This window comes from Chamaea fasciata, unplaced genomic scaffold (genome assembly GCF_029207755.1).
Source record: "Chamaea fasciata isolate MVZ Bird 193981 ecotype frontalis unplaced genomic scaffold, bChaFas1.0.hap1 SCAF_1, whole genome shotgun sequence".
In the NCBI taxonomy this organism is placed as follows: domain Eukaryota; kingdom Metazoa; phylum Chordata; class Aves; order Passeriformes; family Sylviidae; genus Chamaea; species Chamaea fasciata.
In genome coordinates, this window is record NW_027094086.1 from 88,224,367 (window position 1) to 88,237,393 (window position 13,027).

Here is a 13,027-nt window from a genome sequence, read left to right on the forward strand (position 1 = left end):
TAGGCTGAACTGTGCTGTCTAAAGAGAGGCAAAAGAACCTAAATCAATTTGTTTTGTCAAACACGATATTTTATATTCATTCACTAACAACTGAAAGCAGGGAGAGAATTAATAATGGCAGATTATCTCTGGACCTAACAAGGTGGTTAGGTGCTGTAGGTGGACAAATACAGGTTAGAAAATGTGAAACTAAAAATGCCTTTTGCTTTATGTCAGCAACTGACCACTTAACTGAGGATACAGGGTTTGCCTGTTACATGAAATAAGCATGGAGTCCTTTTAAAAGAAATACAATTCTGGTAAACAAGAGCTTGTGGTAAAGGCATAGGTAAAAACGCAGTGGGCATTACAGTTCAAGCAAGCCAGGCTAAGTGAATTTACGAGTTTCTGAGGCTCTTGGCAGGATTGATTTCTCCCATATCCAGTACTTTGTGTTTAGATCAGTTTGCCATTCCTGGTGTATGGTAAAGCAGGCAGGATACCCCCCTGTCTCCATAGCTTAGGGCTTTCCCTTAGCCCCTCAGGAAAGGGTGTCTTGTGCTCAGGAGCTGCAATGTGTGAGAAGACCCAGCAAAGGGTCACTGGGGTGATTCTGTGGTAGCAGTGTGGGGACCTTAAAGGAGAAAGGTCTGGCCCTCTAGCTGCTTTAAACTATTCTAGTGATTAAATTCCCTGGAGAGAAAAGCCAGACTTTGGCTCAGTATCACACTAAAGGCTGAGCAGGAACAGATGTACTACACATTTATATGTAGGAAAGTCTATTATCAGAGTGAGTTTCTCGGTCAACTGTGGGATCTGAATCCTAGTTTTGGGATGGCAGGAGCCCGTCAGTGGCTGAAAGTCCTGGCTTGTACACATGTGAATCAAGATTGATCATCGCCAGCTTTCCTCCATAGGGGCAATAGGGTTGGAAACGTTAGACTTTTGGCAGTACTCAGATGTAAGAGGAGGCATTTTATGTTAGATAGCAGGCACACTGCAACACCATCCCCTGCTAACTGAAGAGACTGAAAGGAGTAGGGCAGCAGGCACACCTATGGTTTACATGAAGTGACTGCACCCTGGAGACTGTGAGGTGTGGTGGGAGTTAAGTATAGGAGTGAGAGGCAGGGATTCACTAATCTTTCTGAGAGGGAGACTGGAGTTGAAAGAGAGGCACAGGAGTCATTACTCAGGGTAGAGTTAACAGTCTCACTCTTGAATGATCTGCCTCCACCACCTCAGAGGTCAGCACTGGCAATCTATGATGCTTGTCTGGCATGTGTGATGAGGTAAAATGTTTGTGTATGAGTATCCATCCTCTGTGTGAGTGTTTGATACCTGAACAATCCGGCTTAACATGCCATGGGCCAGGAATAAGTGCCTGCAGAACAAATAGACTGAAAAAGCCTCTTGATTCTGCATGTAAGGCCTTCCTCTCCCTTCCAGTACAAACACTGCAGAGCAAGGCTTTTTGCACAGGCAATGAGTAACACATCTTATGTTTTTTGATGTACTTCAACTTCTTGGAAGGCTGAACGAACCTGGACTTTACACCCATTTGTAGTCCAGATTAATTTCCTAACTGGAGTTAGCATCGGAAGAAGGACCCGTGACATTAATATGATTGTGTCTCTATACTGGGGCCTTCCCTTTGACCAGGTCTTAGATGGGGTGATTTTTAACACGTATTTATTTTCACTATTTATGCTAGAGCCAAAGTATAGAGTAGGTTTAAGGACTGGAGTCCTACTTTTCATAGAGATGGCATTGCCCATGTGCTTGTTCAGCTTCACAGGACAAATTTTAAAAAGCCTGTTTTGATAAACTGCTTGCTTGCTTGGCTTGGCATTCCCAAACACTGTGTCAACTTTCCACAGAGCTGTCTAGGTTAGGTCAGTTGGGGAATTCAGCTCTCAGCAATAAGCCTGTAAGTGGCATGACTCAAGAACAAGAAAATTGGCTTTATTGCTTTTTTTTTTTTTTCCCCCTGAGTAATTACACAAGAATTGCAAAGCTACTTTCCAAAAGTGGGAGGAGAGGGTCTGAAAGGGATCTGAATTTTCTGTTAAGTGTTTGGGAGTTGAGATGAGATGTTAATTGCGATAATTGTGATAGTGATGGTAATTGTAACACTTTCCTTTGGGTGGGAGCTGTTTCTAGATATCAGTGTGGGTTTTTCCGTGGCAGATCCTGCAGCAAAAACTGCAGTTTCTTGTGTGCCCGATGCCACCTACTTAGAGGGCAAGTGTCAGGGGGTCTGCAAAAAGAGAGAAGTAGAACATGCAGGGAGACAGCTAGAGATTAGGCCTGAATACTCAGAGACTGATCTGTATCAAAGGGTTTCCAAAGTACATAGACAAGTGTGTTGGTTCCCTGGAAGACATTCAAGACTCATGCTGGCCCTCACAATCATCTCTGTCCTGTTGTAACACTTTGTGTCCTGAGCTCCACTGTGTAGATACACAGGTGGTGGGTACCTGGAGGTGGCTTAGTAAACACAGGAAGAATGCAAAATAAAATGGAATCAGGGACAGCGTGGGCTGAAAACTAAACACAGGCAAGTGTGGAGAAGGCTGATGGGGGAATTTCACACTTTCTTGTAGGCTGGTATATTTGCTAAGCAGAAACTAATAAGGTTTGGATGCGTGGCATTTCTTCAGACCTCTGTACTTGGGAGCTTTTCTGTTGTTTTCTTAATTTCATTTTGCCTAATGCAGGCTGTTGCTTCTCTGAGACCTGATTGTCATTTATATCCTTGTAACACTGTAGCTCTGCCCATCATCAGGGTGCAGAGAAATAATTTTGCAGGCATTTATTAATGGAGAGTGGATGCCGGAGGGATTCTGGTTTGGACATTGTTTTATTTGTAGAGGCGAAAATGCTGAAGACTGAAGAAAATAAGTGAAATGAAGAGGAAATGAAATCTTATTCTAATTTCCAACCTAAACATATTACTGACCAGGATAAACATATTTTCAGTGTGTGGGAATGACACTGTCTTTCAGCTGTTGTCACTCACTCTTTTCTGCTCTATTTCTCCACTGGGAGTGTTCTGGGGCAGCAGTCAGACCCTTCTTCACCTTCCCTCACCCAGCCTCAGGTCTCAACTGGCTGTGCTTCTACTAGAGGAGGTCCCAGCCAACATGAGCTGGTGGTTGCCAGGAGCAGTAGTCTCACCCTTCATCCTGTGCCACCTTCCAGGCACTTGCCTGTCTGGAAGCAAAGCTGGCCGCTGCCCTCCTCTCCTCACCCTCCAATAGCCCTCTCCTCCCACGCTGCTATTTTTAACCTGGACTGGAGTCTTTGCTTCACCCCATGGCCTCCTGCTTCTGCCAACAGAAACAGACTCTGAAACTACAGTTAACCCCAGCTTTTTCCAGCTTCCCAAAGCCCTTCTCAGCCTGGGCAGCTCAACTCCATCTGCTGGAAGCATTCCCGCTGATAACATGGAGGGTGGCACCAGCCTTTTCCTCTGTTTGGGCTATGAGAACAGGCTCCTATTGCCTCTGTTGTGGACTTGGGAGGAAGCTTGGCACAGTGTATCTGTGCTTCAGGAAGAAGTTATAGCACATTCATAACTTGTAAGGTATGCTAGTGGTCAGGTATTTTTCTCCTCAGCTTTCCTCATGTTTTCTGCTATAAAATTTCACCCAGTGTGTTTTTATCATCCTCAAGACTGAACCACCCATGACAGTGAAGAAGGAAAATATATTCTCAATAAATAACTGTTACAGTTACAAAGCTGTAGGACTAGAACTCTAAACTGGAAGATGCACCAGAAATACATTTCTGCATGGACTTTCTACATTTTATTTCAGAGTCTGACTGTGCTGACCTCAATAGACTTCAAGCATAATCCATCACCTTCCCCCCGTACTGAAGTCAATAGGGGCAGAAACCACCTGATCTAACTGCACAGGTGTGCAGTATACATAGCTGTAGCTGAAGTAGTGAGACTCCCTTTGTAGTCAGGGGAGAGCAAATGTGTTTTGGCATTAATCAGTCTGACCTATTTTAGCTTTCTGCCTAAGTACATCTTTTCACAGAGCGTAATTGAGTTGCCAATAATGAGTTCAAATTTGGATATCAACATCAGCTGATGTGTACCCTCAAACTTTCCAGTTACTTCACCTGGCTCCAGACCAGATCTTGGCAGGTCAGCATTTAGTCATGACTGCTCACGTAGTTATAATGAAAATCATTTTGGAATTCTTGCCTCAGAAGATCCTTAACTAAGTGGATGCTTTTGGAGAGAAGGCCCACACGTCATTGCAGCTTAACTTCCCTGTGTGTCAAGAGATATTCAGTGATGACTGATACAGTTCTTTCATGACAAATAACAGTTTAAAATACAAGAATGTCAGACTATATCAGGTAGGAAAAGGACCTTTTGAGCTCATCTAGCCCAATCCCCTGCTCAAAGTAGGCCCCAGATCACTCAGGGCTTTGTCCAGCTGATCTTGAAAACCTTCAAGGATGGGGATGTTGTGATGTCTCTGGGCAACCTGCTGACACTTTGGCTTGGGGAAAATTACTTTTCTCACATCAAGTCAGAAATTCCCGTTGTGATGTACAGTTTTTGTCTCTCATTCTCCCACCATGCACCTCTGAAGAGCCTGTCTTTGTCTTCATGGTAACCTTCTCATAGGTAATGTAGGGCCACTGATGGGTGACTCCCAAGGCCATTGCTTCTCCAGGCAGAATGATTCCTGGTCCCTCAGCCTCTGTTCAAAGGCTGGGTGCTCCAGCCATGGCTATTGTGGTGGGCCTACACTGAATTCACCCAAGGCTATTGGAGCCTTTCCTGTATTCCACAGGGGGATGGGTGAAACTGGACACCGTGTCTAGATACGCTCCAGTGAGCATAAAGCAAAGGAGAAAAATCACTTCATCACATCTGCTGGCCATGCTCCTGCCAGTGCAGCCCAGGGCTCTGCCAGCTGTCCCTGCTGCTAGTACACGTGTAACTTATTCCCTGCCAGCACTCCCACATCCCTTCCAGCAGCCAGTTGCTCCCCAATCTGTACTCTTCAATTTAGTAGGGGTTTGGCAAGGGTTTTCTGTGACTGAGAGCTGTGATAAGAAGCAGCAGTCATTCATTCATTATCATTAAACTATGCATTCAGTATAGCTTCAAAAAAAATCGTGAGTCTGTTGGTATTTATTAGGAATACTTTTCTAAACCAAAATGCTCACTGGGATTCATTATTTAGCTGAATCCTGACATGAAATAGAAGTATGAAACTGATGTGTGAACTTCCAGCAGCTCACATAAAATGAACATTTAATTTTGTTTCTAGGAGGTGCTGGTGCTCTTTGGAATGAAAGCCATGAAGTGCTGAGGTGCTCAGCACAATGTTGAATACTCCCTTGTGAAGGAAGAATGACTTTCACTCTCTGTTTAAAAGGGAGAAGCCATGGTACAGACACCCAGACACCTCTGACCTAATGTTAATTGCCAGAAAGTTAAATATGTAGTCCCAGGCTAGGAATCCACAGTCCTTCTAGAAGGGGAGAAATGGGTCCCTCTAGGGTTTCCTGGATTTCACCTCTTCCCTACTTGTTTTCAGGCTGAGAAATAGCCTGTATGTTTTCATTGGCTCTGGCACAATTTGAACAGCCCATCCAAATTATTAATCTTTAAGTAAGGCTTGGGGCTAAAATCCTAGTTAAAGCTAAGCCTTGGCATTACAATTTAAATGGTTCTTCCCCAGACAAGTCACAGAGAACTGAGAGTACTTCTAGGTTTTCCTCCAAGCTAAACAAAGCTTCCAGACTAATCCTTGTGTTGTCTGAGGGGTGCCATGGAGATTGGCAGGGAGGTGGAGGATGGGAGGGGAACCTTTGGGACATGGCAAACACACTATTCTCCTCCTCCTCCATCACTCCCACCTTTGGCAGGACTTTTTCCCTGCACTGATGTTGGTGTAGATTTGTTGCTGCTGAGGAGATGAACAGAGGGGTTTACTTGGTGTTTCCATTCCCATCTCCTTTCATCTGTGGATGATCCTGGCAAAGGGGACAGAAACTTCCCTCTGCTCCTGATGAAAAGGGACCTAAATCACTTTGTGGAAAAATGTTGCCTTTTGGCTGCCAGAGTCATTGGAGATACTCCAAGTTATTGCAGTAAGAAATGGCACTGAAATATCTCCAATTTTCCCCTCTTTGTGAGGATCTTGTCTACTGATTTCAGTGTCACAGCTGAACCACTGGTTTTCTTCAACACCTCTGAAGAGGCCTAGATAGAACCCTACCACCAGTGACTTTTGTTGAGGGATGGAAGGTGTTGGCTTTGTACAGTTTGAGAGAGAAGCTGAACTCTCGTGTTGGAGGGGAAAAAAAATCACTCGTGTATGCAGCACAAAGCAAACTGGCATCCCCCTGAGACACAAACTACCAGCTTTGTTTCCAGTCTGTGGGAATTCTGGCTGCCTTGCACTGCTCACAGATTTGAGGAGAAGAACACTTCATATGAAGGAACTTTATTACTGACAAGGAAGTTTGATTGTTTTTTCCCTACATATTAGAGAGCTCTCTTGTACAACCAGCTCACACTAATGAGTAGTGCTGAGGGTCCCCATCCCGGAAAAAAGATGAAGACTGTCCCAGTCTTTCTTCAAATGTACCCTGGTGCTTTTGTCATAAGAGTCATGCACTTAACTAAATGACAGCTAGTCTCAATTAAGATTTAGTTTGGAGGCTGAAAACTATCCAATGATTTAGTCTCAGGGATTAAGGAAAACAAAACCTTAGCGACGGCTGGATAAAATTCACATTCCTTTCAATTGTGATCATCCTACATCAAGGAAATGTTTGAAATGTTGGCAGTCTCCTATGATATGCCTGTGAAAGTTATTATATTGCTTTAAGTAATTTAAGAAAAAAGAACCAAGAGCTATAGCACAAATGTGTTATATAAATCTTCATTTTTACAAAAATAGTTTGATTGATGTCAGGTCCCAGTGGGTGACCTCTAAAAGAGACCACATCAAATGGAGGGGCAGAGCTGCAGTTTTCCACCCCCACACTGGCGCTTCTCCTCCTTGCTTCTCCTCACCAGCGTGCCTCTAGACAGCTATGTCATCTGTAGCCATAAAATAAATTGAAGAATATCTGTCTCACGAAAGGCAAAAAAGGAGCTCTTTTCTCATCTCTTTTGAAGTGGGCTATGTCCCTATCTGGGCTGAAAAGTGAGCTGTATTCCTGCATGGGGGCTTAAATGACTGTAAAAACCTCCTCCTCTTCCCTTACCTCAGATCAAGGCATTCTGTGTTAAGAAGGATTTTTTTTTTTTTTGTGGGGCCTGGTAGCCACTTTAAATTTGCTATTTAATTAACGCAGAAACAGCAGAATTGGCTATTCTTGTCTGTCAGTATTCAACTGTTAATTCCAGAGGAAGGAGAAAGCCCCTCTGAGAATCAAAGTTTCTGAAGCTCTCCGGTTGCATCTTAGAAAAATAACAATTTCTGTACTACTTTGAATCAGGAAGCAGAGTAGAAAGAGTCAGTGCTATTGTCATACAAGGGTGTCTTATTTTAAGACAACCATGCAAGAGTAATATAAGGCAAAATAAAGTCCTGCTGAGGTGTCCTGCCTGTGACATTTAGGCATGCTGTATTGGCAGGCAGGAGTTCTTCCATTCAGAGAGAAATAAGTTATTATTTGGAGGGAGGTGAAGTTTAGTTAAAGCAGATTTGTTTCCTTGTGGCCTGGGGCAAAGAGGGAGGATGGGGATGTGGGGGATTCAGAGTTGTCTACCCCCTCTAACCAAGTCCCTGCAGCAGGACACGACAGGATTGCCTGCCCCAGCACGTTGTGTGAAGCTTGCAAAGAAAGGACACACTGGTGCCCAGCGAGCCAAGGCAGCATCCCTCAACCTTTGAACCTCAGTGACAAGAGATCATTTCTTGCACTTCAGATGATGTGTAAAGTAAGATTCATTTTCCCCTTCTTTAATTCTTTCCATGAACACGTGAACAAATAACCTCTTCTTAGGTGTTGTTCTCAGGAATATCAGTCCCTGATATTCCTCTAGCAGAGCCTTTTGGGCCCTCTCCAGGACCAGACAACCAGTGGGAGGAAGCCAACAGATTCACAAGCTGCCTTAGAGAAAAAATGTCACAGAACTTAGGCCAGCTCTGGTCTAAGCATCCTTTTAGGGCTTTTCTTGTTCATGCTGAATGCATGGATATTTCAGCCATTGCCCAAAAAGGAAGGTCCAGAGGCAAAGATTGCACTTTCTCTGAAAGAGAAGTAGAAGAGCACAGAATCCTAGAATGGTTTGGGTTGGAAGGAACCTTAAATACCACCGAGTTCCAGCTCCTTCAGCTGGGCAGGGAACCCATGATGCAGCAACAGGCACTTGGGTTCCCTGCCCAGGTGACGGAGCTAGAACTAGGTGGTGTTTAAGGTTCACAACAATTTAAATACCCTTTTTGGGCAGGGAGCCAAGTGCTGTTCAGCCACAAGAACAGGAGGACCTTGATCAGTAATTAGGCAGAGGGAAGAGCACAAATATATATGTGGGTTTGATCCCTGTTTGTTCCTTACTTGAGGGAAGATGTCTAGGCAATATATTGAGAGTCTCTCCGAAAAGAATACAGGGTGCATCAATTATGGGGCATATTGCCCTTCCAGCTTTTTCGTCATACCATGTAAACATAACCACTGAGTTTTAAATCAGAGGGACTGTGAAGATTGAGGACCATTAGCTGTTGTTCTGAAATATGCTGATCTGCCAAAAACTTCTGTGAATCTGTTTAGATCTCTTTTTTTCTGTTGCCTGAGAAGAATTGTTGATGTGATCTTGGACAGAATGTCTGAGGGTCTGAGCACACCCCACCACATGCTCCAAACCAAGAAATGGCATATATTTCACTATTTATTGTATTATTCACAGGCAGAAAAGAGTCTCTGCTTTTCAGGCTGTTTCCCAGACAGTGTTAGAATGTTTAAAGCATTTCATATATTCATGTCATAATCTTTGGTTAGTATGTGATTAATTCAAAATATTTTCCCACTGAGTGGCAAGAAAAATAGCTTCCAGTTTTGATTATTAAAGCACAACTTTAAGATTTCTTTAAAATGCCAATCTTTCCTTAAAATATACTACTTCTAATAAAATGCCTGCCATCAAACTTGTATGGTCAGGCACTTCAAGAATGCTTTGCTTTGAAAGAGCAAATTTAAGTGAAAGTAAGCTAATGAAAATATTTTGTTTGCAAAAAAGCAAGCCATAACCTACAACTGAAGTTATTCAGAGTAACTATAAAATCATCCTAACTGCCGTTATCAATTAGCCCACTTTGATTACTGAGGGCAAATTCCAGGAGCAGGTAACAGTCCTAAGTTTGTATGTAGGAGGACAGGCTGGATACATAATGGAAGATTGCTAACAGGAATCTACATTTTTGTGTAACAACTCCATCAAGTTTGTGCTCTCTGTGGCAAACCATGCCGATTAAAAAGCATGATGTAGTGGTAAGGAGAAAAATTCACTTTTGGGAAAAGCGTAGGTGGGATGACTGGCAGAAGGAATTCATGTGGACTGTTCAGAGGATGACAGAGAATGCCATACCTTCCCCAAACTACTTCTCCCTTCCTCATCCCCCTTCTCACTTAAAAAGCCAGATTCCTCCTTCCCTGTTTCCACTTCTCTCACATCCTCTGTCACAGACCTGAATTGTGAATGCTCCTGCTCTGAGGTGTTTTGACTCATCCATCTTTAAAGCTTGGACCCCACATGTTCATTTATTTCTGCTATCCAGTTGCACGCTACATCTCTCAGCCACAGTGGGTCCCCTGGCTCTTCCAGTGGGAGAGTCACAGCTCATCTCAAGAGGCAGTGTGGCTTATCTGATGAAACAAGTTGCTATTATCATCCGTCTCTTATTTTCCTGAGAAGCAGGCAAAAAAATTTCATGTTCCATGCACTTAACCTCAGCACGACACTCCGATGCCCATCCTTGGTTAAGCTTTGCCTACTGTTTATACCACACTTCTACCAGCAAAGATTAACTTCTTTTAGCTGACCCTGTGAAGCAACATTGCTTCAGAGGAAGGCTCAGCACTGAGATGTATTTTCTCTCTGTTATTTCCTGCATTAGGGAGGTCTGTCTGTTGGATGTGCTGTTGGTGGATAGCAACTTACAAGGATGTTGTTGAGGGTTTCTTTTAGTGAGGTCAGGCTGCTACACAGGTGTCTCCAGCCTTGCCTTGTCTTTTTGGCAAAATTGCTCAGTTCAGTACAAATTCCCCTCTGTCACAAATTACTTAACAAAATTTATTTTACAAGCGTTTTTTTCCAAGTGTATTTTTTAGCCTAGGAAATTATTCCTTTAAGTAGTCTGAAAGAGGGCAAAACAATGCATTTGCTGCTTTCAATACAAAATGTGGCTCAAGTCATATCCTTGTTAACCTTTTGTCATATCCTGTCACGCCCTGAATGTTGTTATGGAAAGAGGCTGGGCTGCCTATGGCAGCTCACCACGTAATATTTCCTGAGTACTCATGCTCCTTCTCTGTACAATCACAGATCAGTTGTGAACGGCTGCAGAAAGTAAAAGAGGGGCAGGTACCACTGACACAGCTTTGTAGTCGTTATTCAAATAATGTTCACAGATTCTTTCTTACCAAAACATGTTTTACTTCAGAAATCAAATGCCACTAGCATTAGAAAACAGCTCACCCACCACCACAGACTAGAAAGTACAGCAATTATTTTATGTTCCTCCATCAATATGAATTGCCTAAATAAAACAAAAAAAAAGTTGTGACATAAGTGCAGCCACATGAAAATCTGTAGGCTAGAAAGCCTTGGAATGAACAGGATAGACTGAGGCAGAACTGTGGTGAAATCTGCACTTGCAAAGAGTCCTCTGTTTTTAAAACCCTGTTTTAATTATATTTTAATTTTGTCACATATTAAACTTCTGTTTAGAGAACTATCAGTATATCCTGACACTTCCAGGACTGACTGAGGCATACTTTAGTGTAAACTCAATGCTGAAAACAAAAATTGAAAATCTCCTATCTGATAAATATAATCAGTGATATAATTAAGAGATAATGATCTGTTAGGTAATGCATATCTTGGAATAAGGATGGTCTTTGTCCGGAAGAGTTTACAACACATTTCCTCTTTGCAAACACCAGGTACATGGGTTTTGACCCCTTTTCAAACAGGAGTGGCAAATAAATTCACTGCTACCAGCCAACTTCCTGATTTCCCTTTGAAAATGAGGCACGACTGCCCTGATTACTCACAAAATGCATCTTCATTAAACAGCTTGCCATGATCCAGATGGTCAGAGGAGTTAAATTGCGATGGTCAGTTGTCACACAGAAAAAAAATTTCAAAAAAAATAGCCCATGGGGGTAAAACAGCAATTAATTTGTCCTTCAGCAAGCACAGACTTCATATCTATGTCGTTAAAAACATCAAGAATATAACTGCACATCTAAATGGAGAGGAACCAGGTTGTTTATAGGCTTGCAGGATCAGGCTCAGCTACTGCAGAGCAGCTCCTCTCCAGAACACCAGCAAATTGAAACAGAGAGGTTTTGCTGGGCAGCGCTTACCTTGCAAGGGACATTGCTCCTGATTCCCTCCTCTGACCCTTCTCATCAGGTAACTCATGAACTTGGCAGGTCAGCGTAGTCCAAGGAAACCATATTTGCCCATTGGCTCGACACGGAAGGCTTGATTGTGGGAGTATATTTTTACTCTGTCTCTTCCCCCCCCCTTTTTTTTTTTTTTTTGAGAGAGAGAGAAAAACCACAAATGTTTTTCTTCCGCTTTTTTCTTATTTCCTCTCCATTTGGCAAGCCTTGTTTTTGACAGGGTCTGTCAGATATTTGGGCTGAGTGCTCCTCTAATCAGAGTCCAGAGGGAGAGTCCAGTGGTCATCTGTGATTCTCTTGTAGTCACCAAATTTGGGGGATCCATGATGTTATCATCGTGATTTACTTGGCAGTCTCAATTCCTGAGGATTTTTATAACCTTGCTAGAGGGCTAAAAAAGAGCCTTGCAGCTCTAAAAAGTCAGCTCAAGGCAACAGAAAATCTAATTAACTCAGGAGAAAGGCACTTATGTCCAGCAGATGGTCATGCTGGTCTCCTTCCTAAGACTGTATTTCCCTTCTGCTTTGTGATCCAAGCTGGCTGCAGTTCGCAGCTCCATGGCTGATAATTTATTTTGAGGTGACAATATTGGGGCTTCAGATTAAGGTCCACAAAAACATATTGCCTGCCTTGCCCTGGCCCAGAGGTTGTCATCTCTGCAGGTGCAGCAGCCTGGCTAAGGTGCCAGCTCCTACTTTTGTAAGTATGACCATGTGTCCCAAAATGACTGGTATCAGCTTCAACCTGCCTGCAGAGGCTCTTAGCTGAACGCTCTGGCTTGTGATCCAATCTGCACTGGACTGCTGAAGCAGGGGCAGACACCAGGCTTTAGCAACAAGGACTCCTCCCTCTTTCACACCTTCTCCTTTTTAGACAGTGACCCAGAGCCTGCAGACACTACCTCACTGCCACTGTGGGCCATTTTTGGAAAGTCTGCTTCCCAAAGAAATGAACCTTCCTCAGCAGAGGCAGGAGTTGCAACCATGTATTTGGGCTGCGAGTGTGAGTTACCTCCAAATCAACAGGGCAGGCAGAAGGCAGAAAAGGTCCTCAAGCATTTGAAAACCATAGAAAATCCAACTAGTTAGGCTATGTCAGCCCTGAAAAGGCTGGATTTGTTGTTCTGATGAAGTAAAAATATTATTTTCTTAACCTGCACAGTGCTCAGGGCAAACTGTGACATATTGACGAAAGATGCCTCTTACTAGTGAAAATAATTTCTATTTTTCTTGGTGTTTACAGCCCTTTTCATATTAAATTCTGTTGCATTGAGCAGTTTGCTGTTTTCTGTGTCAGTGGAGAAGTAAAGCATTTGCCTGATCCTCAGAAGTCTCATCATAGGTTTGTAAACTCTGAACTGTAATTTCAAATAGGAAATTCCAGGTGGGATATGGATAGATGCTCCTGGAAAAGTCAAATAATA

The 13,027-nt window shown here is 43.1% G+C and overlaps 1 protein-coding gene across 2 annotated transcripts in view; it reads right to left on the bottom strand.

Moving 5' to 3' along the window:
* Window positions 1-11,718, bottom strand: part of NEDD9 (neural precursor cell expressed, developmentally down-regulated 9) — a 98,498-nt gene extending 86,780 nt beyond the window's left edge. For both annotated transcript variants that reach the window (XM_066188154.1, XM_066188164.1), the window contains exon 1: window positions 11,563-11,718. The gene's annotated coding sequence lies outside the window, so the exon portion shown is untranslated. The remainder of the gene's footprint in view (window positions 1-11,562) is intronic.
* Between the last annotated feature and the right edge of the window lie 1,309 nt (window positions 11,719-13,027).